Consider the following 19,928-nt stretch of genomic DNA (forward strand, 5'->3'; position numbering starts at 1 on the left):
ATAAACCGTTCTCCAAGCAGGGCTGTAAATCAGTGGCTCCTGCCTGAGACAGGAGAGTAACAGATATAACTATAGATCTGTATATATGGCGCGAGAGAGAAATATATTACAGGTTACTCCCTCTCTATGTAGTCTGTCTTTATGTCGTATGAGATTAAATCGATTCTCTGCATATATAGATATAGATATATCAATCTTTCGCCCTCATCCTTAGAGAGAAATATAGTCGATCTATGACATATCTATCTATGCATTAAATAGATAAAATAGGATCTATCTACTCTCATGCTATATGAGACAAACTAGAGAGTAAAATACAATCTCGCTCTCGCATATCTATCACATTCCAGTTCTCTCTCTCTCGGCCCAATGCACACATCTACCGATGTACATAACCGCTTCCCTATCTCCACCCGTGTATATAGACAGACGTCTCTTAATCAAACTCCTCGGCAACTCTTCTTTAAGGGGAGGAAAGCCCCGATCGGGGCTGATGTGGGTCTATTAGGGCGATTGGGTTGTTGGAGGGACCCTCAGCGGCTAACCTAGCGAAACAGTCCGGGCTTTAAAGGAGAGGGAGCAAACAGGCCGCTCGGTGTTTAAAGAAACCCAGGAGGCACCTTGCCACAGAGAGCAGAACGCAGAGGGGGTGAGCAGGTCCCGTGCAACGCAACCGCTGAAAACCCAGGACGATGCGGAGCAAAGAAAAATCTCGCCTGCAAAGGGAAAGTGAACTCGAAGTTCCTTCTGTGAAACCCCTTCCACTAAACGGGAGTAAGGCGTTCTCCATAAATGACCCGTGCCGCGGAGCGGGTGTGGTATCCCCCTCGCCTGGAAGCAGGGCCTGTTGGCCTGGCCCTCCTGCAGTCTCTTGTAGACAGCGCTCTCGTGTTTACCCTCTGACTGGGGCTATCCCGCAGGGCACCTGCCGATGAAAAGCTGAACATACAAACACATCAGATTGGAAGAGGAAGGCGCTGAGGAGCTGCCAATTAGTATTAAATAATAGTCTTACCTTCAATAAACAGTTCTTTCGGGCGGATATAGGATCTTTTCCAGATCCACCGACGCAGCTTATTTTAATTCGGCCTTAATAGTCCACACGCAGCATTCGGTTTGCTCTTTGCATCTCATTTTATTTCGTAGGCTGGGAAGGTTTATTATCAAAACCGCATAAAGTCAGCAAACTGAGAGGGGAAAAAAGACGTGGAGTGTTGTAATTTCCTTTGATATTAGCTGCTGACACTCAGGGAATGCCCTGTGGAAATGGTTACTAGGATAAGGAAGTTAGAAAGGTACAAAATGGAACCACTCTGTATTAATTCAGACGCAACAGTCTGAGAGTTTTGGAAATGATGGGTGAACATGATTTGCTGTTACCTCGGGTTGATCCAGGAAGAGGGTCAGACAAGGTGATCTCACTAGTCTCTCCTGATCTTAAGATCTATGAATCTGTACAGCTCTGTGAACGTTGATTATTTAAAAGAAGTGTAGCACAGAACAGACTTTCTTGTTTTCACAAAGCTCTGGGAAGCGAGGATTTGTCTGCTCCAGGAAAATGTGTCTTATTACTTTAGAATAATACCTTTAACTCTGAACTAGTTTTATTACGCAGCAAAGAGGGGGGGGATCCAGGATCCATTCTCAGAAATAGGTGACATGAACTTGATGTGACAAAATATATTCATATATGTATCTCCACACCTATAATGATATGCATATATTCATACGCATCTAAACAATCATCTCGCTAAATAGCTAGGGAAGCAATTTTACACATATTGTGGGCGGAGCTAGCAGCAACCTCTATTATTAAGATTTACATCCACCCTTGTTACTCACACCTTCTTGTCAACTGTTTGAAATGGGCCATCCTGATTATCACTACAAAAAGTTTTGTTCTTCTCCTGCTGATAATAGCCCACCTTAATTGATTAGTCTCATTATAGCTGGTGTGGCAACACCCATTTTTTCATGTTCTCATGTTCATATCTTCCTACTGTATTTTCCACTGCATGCATCCGATGAAGTGGGTTTCAGCCCACGGAAACTAATGCTCAAATACGTTTGTTAGTCTCTAAGGTGCCACAAGTACTCCTCCGTCTTTTTATCCATCCGTGTGTATGTTGGTGTCAATATAATATACACATACAAGCAATATGTAACCGCGTTTGTGTGTCTAGGATATGCTTGCCTGTGATTACAATAATGTTGTTTCCATCCAGTAGATGCACTTTGTACATTGTAAATGCTTCAGGGATGTCTTTTTCGATCAGTATATTTGTGCTGTATTTTCAAGATATGGGTTTTAAAATACATCTACCGCCCTCTCACCTCTAAAATCTAAGACAGCCAACAAGTGATTTATGTTTTGTCCGAAGATAAAACTGTTGACTATCAAACAAATCCCCCGAATTGCCATGAACCAGTGTTAAGAAGATAATCCGAAACTCAAACACGCACTGATGAATTACTGGATCACCAGCGAGGGCTGAACAGATGACGATTTTACTCTTTTAAAGGCACGCGGGTGGATTACAATGTTTGTTTTATTACAAATATTTATAGATGGGATAAAGTCTTCAAAACAAGCATGCGACCAGACGATCTTAAAATATACTCTGGGTAGACCCTAAAGTGTGTGCGTGGCCATGCGGGAAACAAAAGCAAGCAAGCAAGATATTCATTTGCATGGAAGAACACTGCCCCCTTTAATCATATCACAGGATTTCCCTCGATTTCTCCCCATTCATTTGTTCCTAATTGTCTCCAGAACACAAACCGTAATTCCCATGCTAAAAGCCCTACCAAGGTAGGCGGACACTTTTTAACAAAACGTCAGCCTAAAGGAGGCGCAATAGACGTTTCTTGCTTCCCCCCAGTACTTGCAATTGACAGAGAAGCGTTGGCAATTATTTGAACTCAGCCTAGTCAATCCCCCGATGCATTATTGAAAAGCGCACCTCGGCACCCTGTGCTCGGCTGATTGACTTGGGGAATAAGAAGCCTCCTCTTTCTTCAGGTTACCAAAGGTAAAAATGTCAAAAGAGCCTAAGTCCCATTTTCAAAAGGGACTTAGTCGCTTAGATTGGGTGTCAGAGTCTGGTTAGAAGTCCATGGTGCCCGGGCCCCTAAATCACTTAGGCTCGGATCCTCATAGGCATTTAGGCTCCTAACTTCCACTGAAATCAATTGAGGTTAGGAGCCTAAATCCCTCGAAAGGAGCTGGGCCTTGCGCACTTTTGAAAATTGCTCCCAAAGCCCCCCCGGGGGGGGGGAGAGGGGGGAATCAGAACTGTTTCTGAAGCTAGAAGGATTATGATTTCCGCCTCTGTTTTTGCACTTACAAACCTTCTTCCTGCTCCTCTCGTTAGAGCAACCCCTCCGCCCCATCGTGCCCCCCTCCCTTTCCTGACACGATTTGTCACAGGGAGCTCCTCTTTTCCCCTCCTCTGTCAATTCTAATCGTCCCAGCGCCCACTTGGCTCTGTCATTTCTCGGGTTTCTCTACGTGTCGTCACACCTGGCTTAACCTGCCTTTCCTTCCTCCCCACTCTCCTCAACACGGGGCAGGGCGTTTTACTGGAGACCCGGTTTCGATGGAGCGTTAGCCCGTTTCTGGTCTCATTGCCCCAGTATGGACACTGTTAGCCAGGATCTAGAAGGCCCGCGCGCGCCCTACAGCCACCTATATGGGCGCCCGCTCCTGAAGCCAATGGGAGTTTTCTCTGAGCAAAAGACTTTGCGGCTGGGGTTCACTTCCTGGCACCGAATGGACGCCAGCCCCCTTTCAAAGGGCAGGCCAGGAGCGCATTGCCACGAACATGCCCAGCTGCCCCCTGCTAAAGGCTAGAGTTCCGTACGCAGGGCACCGAATCTGCAGTGTGGTTTTATTTCTAACTAGAAGGGTAGCAGGGACTGTCTGCGAGAGCCACTTCTCCTGCGTCTTCCCCTTTCCTGCCTATGCCACGCACCGGCAGCTTCTGCATCCTGACCAGAGCAGAGCGGAGCGGCGACGTGCAAGGAAGAAGTCTGGGCAGAAAGAAATACAAGAGCCCTGATCTAGCTGCAATAGGAGAAAGCAACGCGCTACGAATGAGAGACACCCCCCGTTCCCCCCGGGCCCTGGAGTAGCTTCACTACCCTGCCTGGCGGTGGGTAAGTCTGTCCGCTCGAAGGCGCTCCTGAATCCCCCAGGGGCATGAGGGCTGCATGCATTTCTCTGTAGGTTCGCTCAGCAGCGAGAGGATAGATCCTAGCGATTTGCTTTCCCAAAGCACCTGCTGATTCTTCTGTCTTCTGGCCGCTCCCTGCGCTGTCAGGGTGTCCGAAAAGCCTTTCCCTATAGCTGAAATTACAGTTCCTACGAATGGTGCATTACCCATCTCCTCTCGACTCATATTTACCATGTGGATCACAGATCCAATAAAAACTCCCTATTTTCTGTTACAGTCTCAGGCACCACCCACAGCAGATTCTTTTTATCCCTCATCACTCGGGCGGGAGGGGAATCAAATCTCTGATTGTAACCACATTGTAATCGTTGATAGAGGGTTAGGGATTTCAGATGGTTCCTTCCAAGAAAGAGTTAAATATCATATGGTCAGTGGGCAATTTTGAATTTGCCTATTAAAATGTATTTTGGCAAAACTTAGGTCAGAAATCTAGCATCTTTGAATACTCTAGATATTTATACAAAAGATCTGTTAGAACAGCAGTCAATTACCCCTTGAGAGTTGTCATGTGTTTCAATGGAACTTCCTGGTTACTCATTAAAAGTAGAGAAATGATATGGTTCATATAACTGGTATTTATTCCAAGTTCAGGCAGGGTTAAGGGGGATCACATTCCTTTATGAGAAATCAAAGTTTTAAAATCCTATTAGAACACACTAAGATAAGTGTCAAGTATCAGAGGGGGAGCCGTGTTAGTCTGAATCTGTAAAAAGCAACAGAGGGTCCTGTGGCACCTTTAAGCCTAACAGAAGTATTGGAGCATAAGCTTTCGTGGGTGAATGCCCACTTCATCAGACGCAAGATGAGTGTGTGCTCATAGAAAGTATAAAGTTTGGTGCTGTGCTGTGCAGTGTGGTATATTATCTGAACAGGCTGTGGACTGTCTTGTTATACCGAAAAGAACTCAACATTAGTTTTGACACCTTTTCTAAGCAATTAACTATTGGCCAAATTTAGAGAGCTGAATTAATTTGCTGTCGTGAAAGAAAATATTCTCTTTTCTTAAGACTAGCGCAACAGATCAAAAAGTAAAATCATTCTGCAAAATTTAATATATTGTTTGATTCATTTTGCTTTTAATCAGAGACTTCATTTTGGTAAAAGCACAGGTTAAGTAATTAATAATGACAGCTTCATTTGTCAAAGTCAATTGTAGCTATATCAGATATAAGCCAGGAGACTGTTAAATTCCACACTTTGAAACGATTGACTTTTTTGTATAACAAATATTGACTACAATGCCAGTCATATTCCTAAAGAGAATATTCTACCACTAAAAGGATCAACTCAGTTCTAATATTTAACAGTTTGTTTATTTCAAATTAGGGATTTTTTGATTTTGCCCCAAAATCTGTTTTGTTGTTATGTTGATTTATTAATTAAAAATTATAATCTCAGGCCATTGGTGGTAGTGCGAGTGTTAACACTGTAGAAAGCACGGAGTATCTCATATCTATTTTTTTTTACTGATAACAAAGTAATATTTTCATCACTATTTGAAAGATTAAAGATACACAGATCTAGATACCCCATGTAATGAAATTAGAACTTTTTTGGACAGGTGAGGTTTTGAGACAACTATGCAATTGTAGGCTATGCTCCTGCGAAGACGTATGCACCTGCTTCGCTTTAGGAAAGGTGAGTAGCTCCATTAATTTCAGGGACTTCTCCTAGTGTGTACTGCCAAGCATGTGCACAAGACTTTGTAGGAGCAGGGGCCGGGTAATTGCTCTTTTCCAACCTGTCCATCACTACACCCAGCGCATGACCTGGAATGACCACTCGGTGTTGAAGCGTCTGTAAAGAAGAGATGGATTTAAGCCTCTCTTCTGTAAATGTTTGGTTTTGAAGCACATCTGTCAAGTGGACGTGATGGGGCTTGTTTACAGGAATATTTTCAGTAAAAGGTCTCATTAATATAGAGATGCAGTTGGGTTGACTTGTGAAGAGCTGAACTGCACTGACTCCTACAGAAAAAATCATTGGCAAAAAGTATTTTCAAGAGAGCCGTCTTCTTTCACTGCACTTCCCGGATTCCATGTGGGAGAGCTACATGTGTAGGCCATAAATGGGCTCTACCAGAGATGGGCAGGCAGGAGCGAAGCTGTTTTCATCCCGGAGGGAAAGAGTTGCATACCCATTATTTCCCCAGGCCTTCTCCCAGCAGGCAAATGGGAGTTTCTCCATTAAGGACAAAGGGAGCAGGAGCAGGCCTTGTGAAACATCACTGTTCCCCAACCTCAGAGCAAAGTTCAGAGTAGGGGCATGTGTGCACAAGCAAAGGTGTCATGAGATATCTCAGACCTTTCCAGTGGAAGCCAGGCCGGGAAATGGAAGCTCACGTTTAAAACCAACGATGACACCTTGATTCTGTACAAACTGTGGGGCAAGATGTTTGTACATTCGAAGTATGTGTGTGAGCTGATGGCTCCACAACTGCTGAGTGTCCCTCAGAGAGCCAGAACCTTCACACCTGTTGGCTTGGAGAGGTGTGTTTAAGTACCAGGGAGACTGAAGGGTCAGTGCGGTGCGCAGAGGGGCTAGGCAGCTGGACAGGGGCTTCCAACACTTGGGGGAGGAGGGTGTCAATAGGTCTGTGCTCAAGGGACCCTGGAGACTGGGACAGTGGCTAGACTCTGTTCAGACACCAGGAGCTTGCAACATCCTGGGGATCGAAAGCAGAGAGGGGCACTTGCTAGGATCAGTGACAATGTGTGTTGCCCACAAGGTCATAGCCCCATTCTTAGATCTTATGGATTAGTCGTAAATTTCTACCTCCTGGCGTTTCTTCCTACCTCCTTGTCCCCTGGCATCTCTTTCTAAAGTATTAAATCTAAATTGGGTAGATTTAATACTCAGTCTTTCCAGGAAATGTCTTATCGCACTCTGGATTGTACAACGAACTCGCCCGTCAGGTCACAGTTCGTGCATAAAACTTGGCAATGTTTATGCAGATGAATGAGATTGGGGAGAGCTGGAAAATCAGTATGTAGGCCCTGGGCAGGAGGCTGACCCAACGCAGAACCATGTATAGTCATGCAACTAAAGGTCTGTCTGATTTTTCTGGGCATGTCTGATGACCCTCTGGAACCAACACTGACACACAAACCACCTCAAAGCATTAGATTATGTATTTAGGCACATCCCTGAATACGGGTTAGAGCTGAAGCCCCCCATCCCAGGAGTAGCCCTGGGGGCAGTATTGTGCGTCAGAGACACCCTTCTGCATCAGTGTCTCCTCTTCCTTTCTCCAATGGGCAGCAATGTGTTGCTGGCTTATACTAGGAGTAAATTAGGACACCCCGCTTGTACATTCAGCTAAGCTGGCCAGTAAGAAGGGGGAATGGGGCTATAGCCCTGCCCACTCCTTGTTCACCTTCTCTGAGGAAAAAGTAAGGTGACCCAAGAACCTCTGGGTGGCAACTGGCAGGGGGCACTAGAGTATATAGGGGTGCAGGGATCCCCTGGATTCACCAAGAGAATGTCATGTAAAGTCTCTAATGAAAGCCTACATCGCACTAACCATTGTGAGATGTATGTACGGAGAATACGTGAGGAGTTGTGAATATCCTAAAAATTATGTTCTCTAGGTCTGTGCTTAAAAATAGGCCACTCAGAGGTAGCATGTCTTGAGACAAACTGCTCCAGACAGGGGTGGGAGATGTTTATCTACAGGGCGGATCATTGTGTATTGTATGGCAGCACTCTAAGTCAAATGCTAATGAAGAGTGGGCGGAGACTTTGGGATGGAAACTAACCGGAAGAGGTAAACCTCAATGGATGGGGATAAACCTGTCCTGAGATGAACATCAAAGGTCTGTTCTGGTATGTTTACTTGTGAGGTGCAGGATGCCGGGGGGGGGGGGGGTCTCTTTGCACCTGTAAACAGACAGCAAGTTTGCTTCATGGAAAAGGGATCTCAGCCAGCATTGGTTGAAAATGCTGGAGAGAAGATGGTGGGAGTCTTTAGACAAGAGGATAACTTGTTAGCTAAGTTTAGGCTTTAGAATGTGTGTTATGATGTTTTTGGATGTAACCACTTGTTCCCATCTCTCGCACCGGCTTTTATGTGAATCTCTGTTCTTTGTCAAATACATTTCCTTTTGTTTTCATAACTGCATGAAGTGCGGTGTGTAATACATAGGGGCCTACCAAATTCACGGTCCATTATGGTCAATTTCACGGCCCTAGGAGTTGAAAATTGGTAACTTTCATGTTTTCAGATGTTTAAATCTGAAATTTCAGGTGTTGTAAGCATGGGGATCCCGACCCAAAAGGGGATGGGGGTGGGGGGAGGTGTCGCAAACCTGTTGTAGGAGGGTCATGGGATTGACACCCTCACTTCTGTGCTGCCTTCAGAGCTGGACAGAGTGGGGAGGAGGGGGTGCAGAGCTATCTGCAGCTGGGAGAGAGACCCATGAGCAGCCCTGCAGGGAAAGAGCAGGCCCTGTCCTGCCCCAGCCCTGCCTGGACTAGCAGCTAGGAGCCCGCTTTGCTGGGGCGCTCCCAGCAGCACAGGGCAGATTGGATCCAACTCCACAAGCCTCCTCTAGCTGCAGGAACCTCTGGGGCTGCTGCCCATTCCCAAAGCATCCAGCAGCAGGGGGAGCGCTGGGGGGTGGGTGGGTCTGGTCTCACCCTCCCCCCACGCCAACTCCCAGAGCAGCAGTGCAGGGGAGGGACAAGTCCTGACCCTCCCCAGCCCAGCCTCAGCTAGGAGCTCTCTTTGTTGGGGTGCTCTTTGGAACAGGAGGACATTGGATTTAATGGAGAAGGGCTTATTTCATGGTGCATGTCACATTTTTCACGGCTGTGAAATTGGTAGGGCCCTAGTCCTACAGGAGTGGTGGCCTAAGGTAAAGCAGGCAATTTGGGGTACATTGTGCCTTTGGGAACAGAGGAAATGGGATTTCTGTGGGTGTCCAGTGATCAACGGGCTGCTTTGAAGGGACTCACGGGCTGGGCTGCATCTGGTGGCAACCTGCAGGGCTGGTGCAGCCCAGAGGAGAATGTTTGAGTGGCTGGCTCTGTTAGGGAGCGAATACCCAGCTGGTGCGGGAGGCAGGTGGTAACAAGGTGATTCACAGCCCTTGGTGCCCAGACAAGCATCACGTTGGCTGCTGACTCCTATGGTCCCGATCCCCAAGATTCTGGTCTTACTGTCGCCTTGCCTGTAGTTGGAGCCAGTATGTAGCCAAACCTTGGTCTCCATTGTCAATATGTACTTTTATACATGGAACATCTTCTGTGACCATCTTATTTCCCTCAATTATCTTTGGCCCTCCTTTCCTTGCACCCCTTCCAATGGAGTGGCTTAGTAATGTCCTATGACATATAAAGATAATGATAAAACACTCCTGTACTTTGCTTTGTGAGAGATGCCGGTGAGATTCTATATGCTATTAACCCGGGGTATCCTCCGTGTTTGGAAATACTGGAGGGAGACTTTCACAGACAGCTGGGCCAATCAGTTACTGTGGTCTCCATTTAAAATATAATGAAATTATACAGCCTAGGAGAAAATATAAGCACAGTTTGCAAAGGCTGCAAACAGACCATGTTTTCATTTATTCATATGAAGTAGTTGCTAGATCAGGATTTACAGGGCCTTCGAAGCTCAGAATTCAGTCTGCTTTCCATGTAGATGCTGGAATTGTGATAGATGTAAGGGGAATTTTATCCACGTGATGTGGGCATTTGAATAGGTCGGATTCTCACCAAAGGTTCTTAAGCAAAGTAAGCACTCATGGGATAAGAGGGAAGGTTCTCTTGTGGATTAGTATCTGGTTAAAAGATAGGACACAAAGGGTAGGAATAAATAGTCAGTTTTCAGAATGGAGAGAGATAAATAGTGGTGTTCCCCATGGGTCTGTAGTGGGACCAGTCCTATTCCACATATTCATAAATGATCCAGATAAGGGGTAAACGGTGAGGTGGCAACATTTGCAGATGATACAAAGCTGACTGTGAAGAGTTACAAAGGGATCTCGCAAAATTGGGTGACAGGGCAACAAAACGGCAGATGAAATTCAATGCTGATAAATGCAAAGTAATGCACATTGGAAAAATAATCCCAACTATACCTATAAAATGATGGGGTCTAAATTAGCTGTTACTACTCGAGAGAGATCTTGGAGTCATTGTGGATAGTTCTCTGAAAACATCCACTCAATGTGCAGTGGCAGTCAAAAATCTAACAATGTTGGAAATCCTTAAGAAAGGGATAGATAATAAGACAGAAAATGTCATATTGCCTTTACATAAATCCATGGTACACCCACATCTTGAATACTGCGTGCAGATATAGTCATCCCATCTCAAAAAAGTTGTATTGGAGGTTCAGAAAAGGGCAACAAAAATGCTTAGGGATATGGAACAGCTTTCATATGAGGAGAAATTAATAAGACTGGGATTTTTCAGCTTGGAAAAGAAATGACTAAAGGGGAATATGATTGAGGTCTATAAAATCATGATTGGTGTGGAGAAAGTAAATAAGGAAGTGTTATTTACTCCTTCACATAACACAAGAACTAGGGGTCACCAAATGAAATTAATAGGCAGCAAGTTGAAAACAAACAAAAGGAAGTATTTCTTCACACAACACACAGTTGACCTGTGGAACTCCTTGCTAGAGGATGTTGTGAAGGCCAAGACTATAACAGGGTTCAGAAAAGAACTAGATAAATTCACGGAGGATAGGTCCATTAATGGCTATTAGCCAGGATGGGCAGGGATGGTGTCCCTAACCTCTGTTTGCCAGAAGGTGGGAATGGGTGACAGGGAATGGATCACTTGATGATTACCTGTTCTGTTGATTTCCTCTAAAGCATCTGGCATAGACCACCATAATAATAATAATAAATGGAGATATCCCATCTCCTAGAACTGGAAGGGATCTTGAAAGGTCATTGAGTCCAGCCCCCTGCCTTCACTAGCAGGACCAAGTACTGATTTTGCCCCAGATCCCCCCAAGTGGCCCACTCAAAGATTTAACTCACAACCCTGGGCTTAGTAGGCCAATGCTCAAACCACTGAGCTATCCTTCCCCTCTTGGAAGAGAGGATACTGGGCTTGATGGATCTTTGGTCTGACCCAGTATGGCCATTCTTATGTTCTTATCCCTTCCAGGAACAAGTAATCTTTGCTGAGTAGGGATGGATTTAAGCATATGCTTGAAGTTAAACTCATTGTTATATGCTTACCTGAGTCAGGGCCTGGTTCAAGCCTCTAGTCAGCTAGTAGAGCAAGTCTAAGGATTAAAAAAGAAATGCTACCAAAATAGAAAAGTATTTGAGGTTTTATGAGTCCAGACTGTTGGTCTGAGAGAGCTGCCAGCTGGGGGGGAGGGAATGTCTTTGCAGAAGAATAACAGATTACATGTTTAATTGCATTTGATCTGATTTCCTAGAATCATATGAGTAAATATAATTTGCATAACCAACACTTAGCCTTTCAGTAAATATTCTTTGCGTATTAAAGTGCAGTTAAGTTTGTGGCTCTAATCGTAGGTCCCTCTCCCCTTCTGTCATCTTTCTGTTTTGAAAGACAATAATCTTTCAGACCTTTTCACTGCATGAGCAAAGCTTTATAGATTATTTACAATGTAAACATAACAAAGGCTCTGAGAATGTCTTGTTCTTTAATGTATCAGGAAAATTGGGACATGTGCCACATTGTATAAGTTGTGGCGAGCCTATAACAGACTAGGCAGCTAGAACTGGTTGGGATTTTTTTGACACTGGAAAACGCCGATTTGTTGAAATCAAAACTTTTCACAGAAACACATTGGTTTGGACAAAATTTTTATTGCAGAGGTTTCATGGGTCCAGGATGGAATTTCTAGCGAAAACCACAGAGAAAAAGAGAGAGTGACTTTGTAGCCCGATGGTTAGGGCACTCAACTGTGATATGAAACCCAGCGTCAAGTTCCTTCTCTGAATCTGGCAGAACAATGACTTGAACCTACGTCTGCCACACTCTAGATGAGTGCTCTAACCATTGGGCTGCTAGCTATTCTGGACTCTCTCTCTCTTTCTGGAAAAAAAATAAATTCAAAAGATCTAGTTTCATTCTTCAGTAGAATGAAAACAAATATCGAGCCCTCTACATTTTTCATGAAACAGAATTCTTGTTTTCCGGCCAGCCCTACATACAACTACAGGAAAACATAGGCCTATTTTTTCAAAAGTGACTAATGATTTGGGGTGTCTCGGTTTTTGGGTGCCCGTATCAAGACCTCTTAAAGGGTCCTGATTCTCAGAGGGCTGGTGCTGTGATGAGAGTGTGCTCTAGAAAAGAGAGATGTCTGTATGTGTGCGCATAGGTAATAGGCCGGGCGAGAGGAGATGGCGTTCAAATGTTGCACTGTTCCTGGGATTTGTAGGGTCAATAAAAGTTGTTGCTGCTGGGTGCTGCAAATGGCTTCCAATGTGCAGCTCTCACCATGTAGCTGAGTGCTTCCTGAAAATCATACTCCTTTTCATGTTAGACACCCCAAAATTGAGGTACCCAGAATCACCAGTCAGGGTCACGTTTGGAAATTGAGATTTTTTTTTCAAAGGTAGAAAGGACAGGCCCCCGGCTCCTGGATTTGGACTAGAGTTGGGTGGATTTTTTTGACCCGAACTATTGTTCTGGTGAGAAATGCAGATACAGCAACACTTGGAAACATTTTGAGAATTCACGTCAAATTTGCCAAGTTGTTTCAGGGGGAAAAAACCTCAGAGAAATCGGGTGTGTTGTGATTCAAAGCAGCTTTATTTAGAAATGTCATCTTAATTTTTTTAATTGTTAAAAATGCTCACAATGAAACCTCTTCATTCAACCCCAGATCACATTTTTTTCATCTTTTCAATTTGCTGAACAGTGAAAGAAGAAAAAAATTATTTTCAGTTCAACCAAATTTTTTTTAATTACAATGAACCCCGCAAAAAAATCCATTATTTGTCCAGCTCTAACTTATGTACCTAACTCCCCTTTATGCTTTTAAAATCTTATCCTTCAGCTGTAAACCTTTATTTTTAAGTGACTCTAAAGGGAAAAAATAACTATATTCACCTTTGAAAACAGCATTTTAAAGTTAATGAAAGGGGGCTGATTTATGAGGAGAGGCTGAGGGAACTGGGGTTATTTAGTCTGCAGAAGAGAAGAATGAGGGGGGATTTGATAGCAGCCTTCAACTACCTGAAGGGGGGTTCCAAAGAGGATGGAGCTCGGCTGTTCTCAGTGGTGGCCGATGACAGAACAAGGAGCAATGGTCTCAAGTTGCAGGGGGGGAGGTCTAGGTTGGATATTAGGTAACACTATTTGACAAGGAGGGTGGTGAAGCACTGGAATGTGTTACCTACGGAGGTGGTGGACTCTCCATCTTTAGAGGTTTTTAAGGCCTCACTTGACAAAGCCCAGGCTGGGATGATTTAGTTGGGGTTGGTCCTGCTTTGAGCAGGGGGTTGGACTAGATGACCTCCTGAGGTCTCCTCCAACCCTGATATTCTATGATTCTATGAAAGGCCCCTCTGCACTTCTCCCCAGACTCTTTACTTGGTTACTGAGGTCTTGTCTACACTAACGCTGTAAGCTGATCTAAGTTACTCTAGTTAAGTTACATAACTTAAGTTGACGTAACTTACATCGACGTAGCCCAGTGTAGTCACCGCTTTATGTCGACATAGTTTCTGCATCTCGTTGAGGTGAATTAGTCAATGAGAGAGCGTTCTTCCATTGACTTAGCGTGGCTTCACTAGACCCGCTAAATCAAACCCACTGCAGCCACGTCGTGAATACAAGCCCTCCGTATCAGCCAATGATTTATAAGGAGCACACAGGGTTCGGGTGTAACTGGGGTAAATGGGCAGCCTATAATCTTGACCATGTTTCTCAATAAACCATTATTGTTGCCATTAGCAAACTGAGGCTGAACAGGTGACCTGCTCAGTCCTCTAAAATTAAACATCCCTGGTGATTACATTTGCTGGGACTTCGTTCCTATGATTTAAAAGAACAGATAATCACTAATAAGGGAAACGTTTCTGTCATAAACATGGCTCTGGCATTTGCCATGTGCAATAATTTATATTCTCTGGTCTAGTGGGTTTGTATCAGCAGGCCTAATGACTGTTTCTGTTTAATTTTCAGATGCTTAATTGGAGTGGAACACTTCAACACCATTAAATTGAAACAAGCTACCAGCTTTTTCTTGCTTGTGTTTCTGGCCTGGCTCCAAATGACGTTTAAAGCAAACTCAGATGTTTAATTCCTGCCACACAGGCTGCTTGCTTGGGGGGGGGGGGGGGGGAAATACAGCAACCGACATAACCGTATTAAAGTTAAAAAGATTTCCAGACAAAAGAAAGTTTGGACTAAACTTATTGGGCCCCATTCTGCTTGCACTCAACTGGCGTAAATCTGGAGTAACTGTTTTAATCAGGGAAGTGCCTCTGGATTCACACCATTGTAACCAAGGGCTGAATCTGACCCTTCAGGTGAGATCCTCACCTCTGCTTCAGTCCCTTTACACCAGGTGGGGTAAAAGGGTCTGAAAAGCCGCAGTTGCCGCCGGGAGAGTATTCCTCCTGCACAAGACTGCCTTCCTACCAAGACCCCATCACAAGACCTATTGTCGAAGATCTGCCGGGGAGGGGTGTCAAGGGATGGGCCCCGGCTGCAGAAATTTTGGTGGCCCGGGGGGCTGCTGTGATTTCGACAGACAGCCCTGGGGGGGCCTAAATTACTCTGCTCTCCTCTCCAGCCCCCGAGCAACCCAGGATTGGGAGGACTCGAATGTAGCTTAAGCCACTTTAGGTGTCTTGCCCCTCCCCATGGGGCTGTGAGTTCTTTCTGCAACGGGGCCTTAAGAGTAATCTCAGCCTTTGTCAACTAACAAAACTTTAATGTTCAGTGCCTAGCTCCACCTTGCTTAACTAGGTGAGAATAGAGCAAATGATTCTTACCAGGAATCCTTTAGATTCACTTCTTTGCAAATGAATGTAATCATATGATTCTTTTGAGCATCTCACCGGATCATGTGAATTACTATACTGTGGCGTTTTGCTTAAGAATATTCTGGTAGGGTACTCTGTCTGGGTCACTTTTTAAATCTTAAAGCAAATTTTTAAACATGGAAGTACCCCTGACTTGAGGTGTGTGTATATATATATTGGAACGGAGTAAGAGGAAATATAGTTGCTCTGTAAGTTTAATATTGTTTGGGAATGGATGTTTAGAGTTAGTGTGTGTGTCTTTACAACATCGTTCTTAGGAGCATTGTTTGCATCTGACAGTTTTTCTTTTAAGATTAATGTGCTTATGAAAATCCTGCATTGCTCTATGAGGCAAGCTCGAAATCCATCAGCATTACCATCCTAATGACACAATGCTGGGAGAGCAAACTCAATGACAAACAGAATCTGGTTTTCCGAGGCCTGTGTGTGTTGAAGAGAAATGATCTGAAGCAAAACTTGGCCTCCATCCAGGCACTCTTCCTGCTCCAGTGCTGGCACTACCGAAGCAAGGGGAAGAGAGAGAGAAAAAATAAGGGAGTGGAAGAAAACAACATTAATTGCAGGGGAGGGGGAAGAACCCCAAACCCAAAGTGTTTGGTCTCTTTTTAGCAAACCTGGGTACAGAAAATGCACAAAATCTTTAAGGACGATTGCGGACAAACTTGCTTCTGACGTGTCAAAATCATCTCATCCCAGAGCAGTCGAAACAAAGCAGCTCAAGCAAGAAGGAGTTAATGTGGGGGGGTTACATCCTGTTGACATGCATCCCGGTGAAAATCGAAACATCATGGGCCAGATCGACAGCCAGGATAAAGCTCTTCGATAAAGCAACGCTGCCTCATGGCATCTGAGGATCTAAAGCCCCATATTTGTAAGAAACAAATCAATGTACCCTGGAAGCATATTAAGTATTAATGCAGGCTTCCTGCAGATACAATTTAGCTGACTAGGGAGCTCCCAGGCTCCATTTCTCTCCTTTCACAATGGAATGAAATACAATTAATAGATTCCATAGAAAACAGTGATCAGTTAAAACAGGACTATTATTTGTATTGCAGTCGCACCTTACAGGCCCCATGGTGCTAGGCGCTGTATCTACACGTAAGAGACAGTCTATTCTTCGGACAGCTTACAGTCTAACTAGACAACCCGGACGTAAGGAAACATTCTTATGGCCAGTTTGCAGAGAAATGAAGTGACTTGCCCGAGGGCACAGAAGAAGACTAGCCTAGACACAAGAATTGAGCCTGTACCTCCGAACACTCCTTAGCCACAAAGCCATCCGTCTCTAGTTATAAGTCATGCAGTATGACTCCCGAGTTTTCTGTGTTACCGAGAGCTGGGAAATGGGCATACGGAGCGCCACACCGGCATGAAGCCAAAACTGGCGGCATGAATAACTCCCTCTCCTTAGCTGGTTGCCAACTTACCTCTTGTCTCCCACCCAGACATTTTCACTTGAGCAAAAACTCCAACGGAAAGTAGTGGCTGGGCGTAGAACGTGGGTGGCCATGAATGTGAAATGCCTTTCTGAGTTTCCTGCATTTCCACCCTTTTGGAGTTTAAATCAGTTCCAAATGCGATGGCTCGGGGAGGATGCCACTTGCCAAAAAAACTGCATTGCCATTACAAACGGTACATTAGGAATGGTCGGAGCTGGAGGTACCCGAAGCAGCAGCTGCAAGGGAATATATCCAAAACCCAGCATGGGAGAACCACAGCTGCCTGTCTTACTGTCACTCCCAGAAGCACTGCCCTTGAGAGGTGGGACTTGTAGAAGCAAGATATCATCCAATCAACTATGCCCACCATCTTATTCCTGGCAGTGCTACAGTAGCTGGAGGGGGGTAGAGGAGGATACTTCTGATATTACCACCACCACCAATGGTAGGACCAGCCTGAACAGAAACTGTGTCTCCCCCACACACACAAACACAATGTGGGGAAGTGTTTAGAGGGAGCTGGTTATCTTCTCCCTTCCACAAGCCCATAACACCATCTGTGCACCACTACGAAATTAGTTCGAATTTATAGAAGCCGGTTTTATTGAAATCGGTTGTATACAGCCGATTGTGTGTGTCCACACATAAAATGCTCTAGGTGCTCTAGAGGACCTGTAATATGTGCTCTAGTCGGCGGACCGCGTCCACAGTACAAGGCTAGCGTCGACTTCCGGAGCATTGCACTATGGGTAGCTATCCCACAGCTATCCCACAGTTCCCGCAGTCTCCGCCGCCCCTTGGAATTCTGGGTTGAGATCCCAATGCCCGGATGATGCAAAACAGTGTCGCGGGCGGTTCTGGGTACATGTCGTCAGGCCCCTCCCTCCCCCGTCACAGCAAAGGCAGACAATAGATTCGCGCCTTTTTACCTGGGTTACCTGGGTTACCTGTGCAGACAACATGGAGCCCGCTCAGCTCAGCTGAGCTCACCGTCACCATATGTCCTCTGGGTGCCGGCAGACGTGGGACTGCATTGCTACACAGGAGCAGCTGCTAACTGCCTTTTGGCGGTAGACGGTGCAGTAGACTGGTAGCCTTCATCGGCGATCTGGGTGCTGGCAGCCGTGGGACTTGCCTTTTGGCAGTAGATGGTGTATTACGACTGTTAACCGGCCTATTACAAGTCGGGTCATCGCACGTTAGCAGAGTCTTCCCTGAGCAGCCGATCGTGCAATAGGCCTGAAGACCATCGTCATACACCGCCCCGTATTTGCTGCCAAGCACCCAGAAAGATGCCGAGGGCTATCAGTCACGCTGCACCGTCGTCTTAAGATGTAAAAAATAGATTTGCTCTGTATTCATTTGCTTCCCCCTCCCTCCGTCAAATCAACGGCCTGCTAAGCCCAGGGTTTTCAGTTTAATCTTTGGGGGGACCATTCTGTGTGACAGTTGTTTGTGTTTCTCCCTGTTCCTGTACCTGTACGCCATGTCGTCACTCGGCCATCCCTCCCTCTCTCCCTCCCGCCCTCCTTCTCCTGGTCCATCAGATACTACTTTCGCGCCTTTTTTCTGACCAGGCGCCATAGCTAGCACTGGGATCATGGAGCCCGCTCAGATCACCGCGGCAATTATGAGCACTATGAACACCACGCGCATTGTCCTGGAGTATATGCAGAGCCAGGACATGCCAAGGCGAAACCCGGACCAGCCGAGGAGGCGATTGCAGCGCGGCGACGAGAGTGATGAGGAAATTGACATGGACATAGACCTCTCACAAGGCACAGGCTCCAGCAATGTGGAAATCATGGTGTCACTGGGGCAGGTTCATGCCGTGGAACGCCGATTCTGGGCCCGGGAAACAAGCACAGACTGGTGGGACCGCATCGTGCTGCAGGTATGGGACGATTCCCAGTGGCTGCGAAACTTTCGCACGCGTAAGGGCACTTTCATGGAACTTTGTGACTTGCTTTCCCCTGCCCTGAAACGCCAGGATACCAAGATGAGAGCAGCCCTCACAGTTGAGAAGCGAGTGGCGATAGCCCTGTGGAAGCTTGCAACGCCAGACAGCTACCGGTCAGTCGGGAATCAATTTGGAGTGGGCAAATCTACGGTGGGGGCTGCTGTGATCCAATTTGCCAGGGCAATGAAAGACCTGGTGATAGCAAGGGTAGTGACTCTGGGCAACGTGCAGTCAATAGTGGATGGTTTTGCTGAAATGGGATTCCCAAACTGTGGCGGGGCCATAGACGGAACCCATATCCCTATCTTGTCACCGGAGCACCAAGCCACCGACTACGTAAACCGCAAGGGGTACTTTTCAATGCTGCTGCAAGCCCTGGTGGATCACAAGGGACGTTTCACCAACATCAACGTGGGATGGCCAGGAAAGGTACATGATGCTCGCGTCTTCAGGAACTCTGCTCTGTTTCGAAAGCTGGAGGAAGGGACTTTCTTCTCGGACCAGAAAGTGACCATTGGGGATGTTGAAATGCCTATCGTGATCCTTGGGGACCCAGCCTACCCCTTAATGCCATGGCTCATGAAGCCGTACACAGGCAGCCTGGACAGGAGTCAGGACCTGTTCAACTACAGGCTGAGCAAGTGCCGAATGGTGGTGGAATGTGCATTTGGCTGTTTAAAAGCGCGCTGGCGCAGCTTACTGACTCGCTCAGACCTCAGCGAAAAGAATATCCCCATTGTTATTGCTGCTTGCTGTGCGCTCCACAATATCTGTGAGAGTAAGGGGGAGACCTTTATGGCGGGGTGGGAGGTTGAGGTAACTCGCCTGGCCGCTGATTACGCGCAGCCAGACACCAGGGCGGTTAGAGGAGCACATCAGGGCACGGTGCGCATCAGAGAAGCTTTGAAAACGAGTTTTGTGACTGGCCAGGCTACTGTGTGAAACTTCTGTTTGTTTTGTCCTTGATGAACCCTCCAAACCCCCTCCACGACCCAGTTCACTCTACTTCCCTGTAAACCAACCACCCCACCCCACCCTCCCCTCCCCTCCCCAATTTGAGCACCGCTTGCAGAGGCAATAAAGTCATTGTTTTTTCACATTCATGCATTCTTTATTAGTTCCTCACAGAAGTAGGGGGATAATTGCCAAGGTAGCCTAGGATGGGTGGGAGAGGAGGGATGGAAAAGGACACACTGCATTTTAAAACTTTAACTCTTATTGAAGGCCAGCCTTCTGATGCTTGGGCGATCATCTGGGGTGGAGTGACTGGGTGGACAGAGGCCCCTCCACC

The sequence above is a fragment of the Trachemys scripta genome, chromosome 3 (genome assembly GCF_013100865.1).
Source record: "Trachemys scripta elegans isolate TJP31775 chromosome 3, CAS_Tse_1.0, whole genome shotgun sequence".
In the NCBI taxonomy this organism is placed as follows: domain Eukaryota; kingdom Metazoa; phylum Chordata; order Testudines; family Emydidae; genus Trachemys; species Trachemys scripta.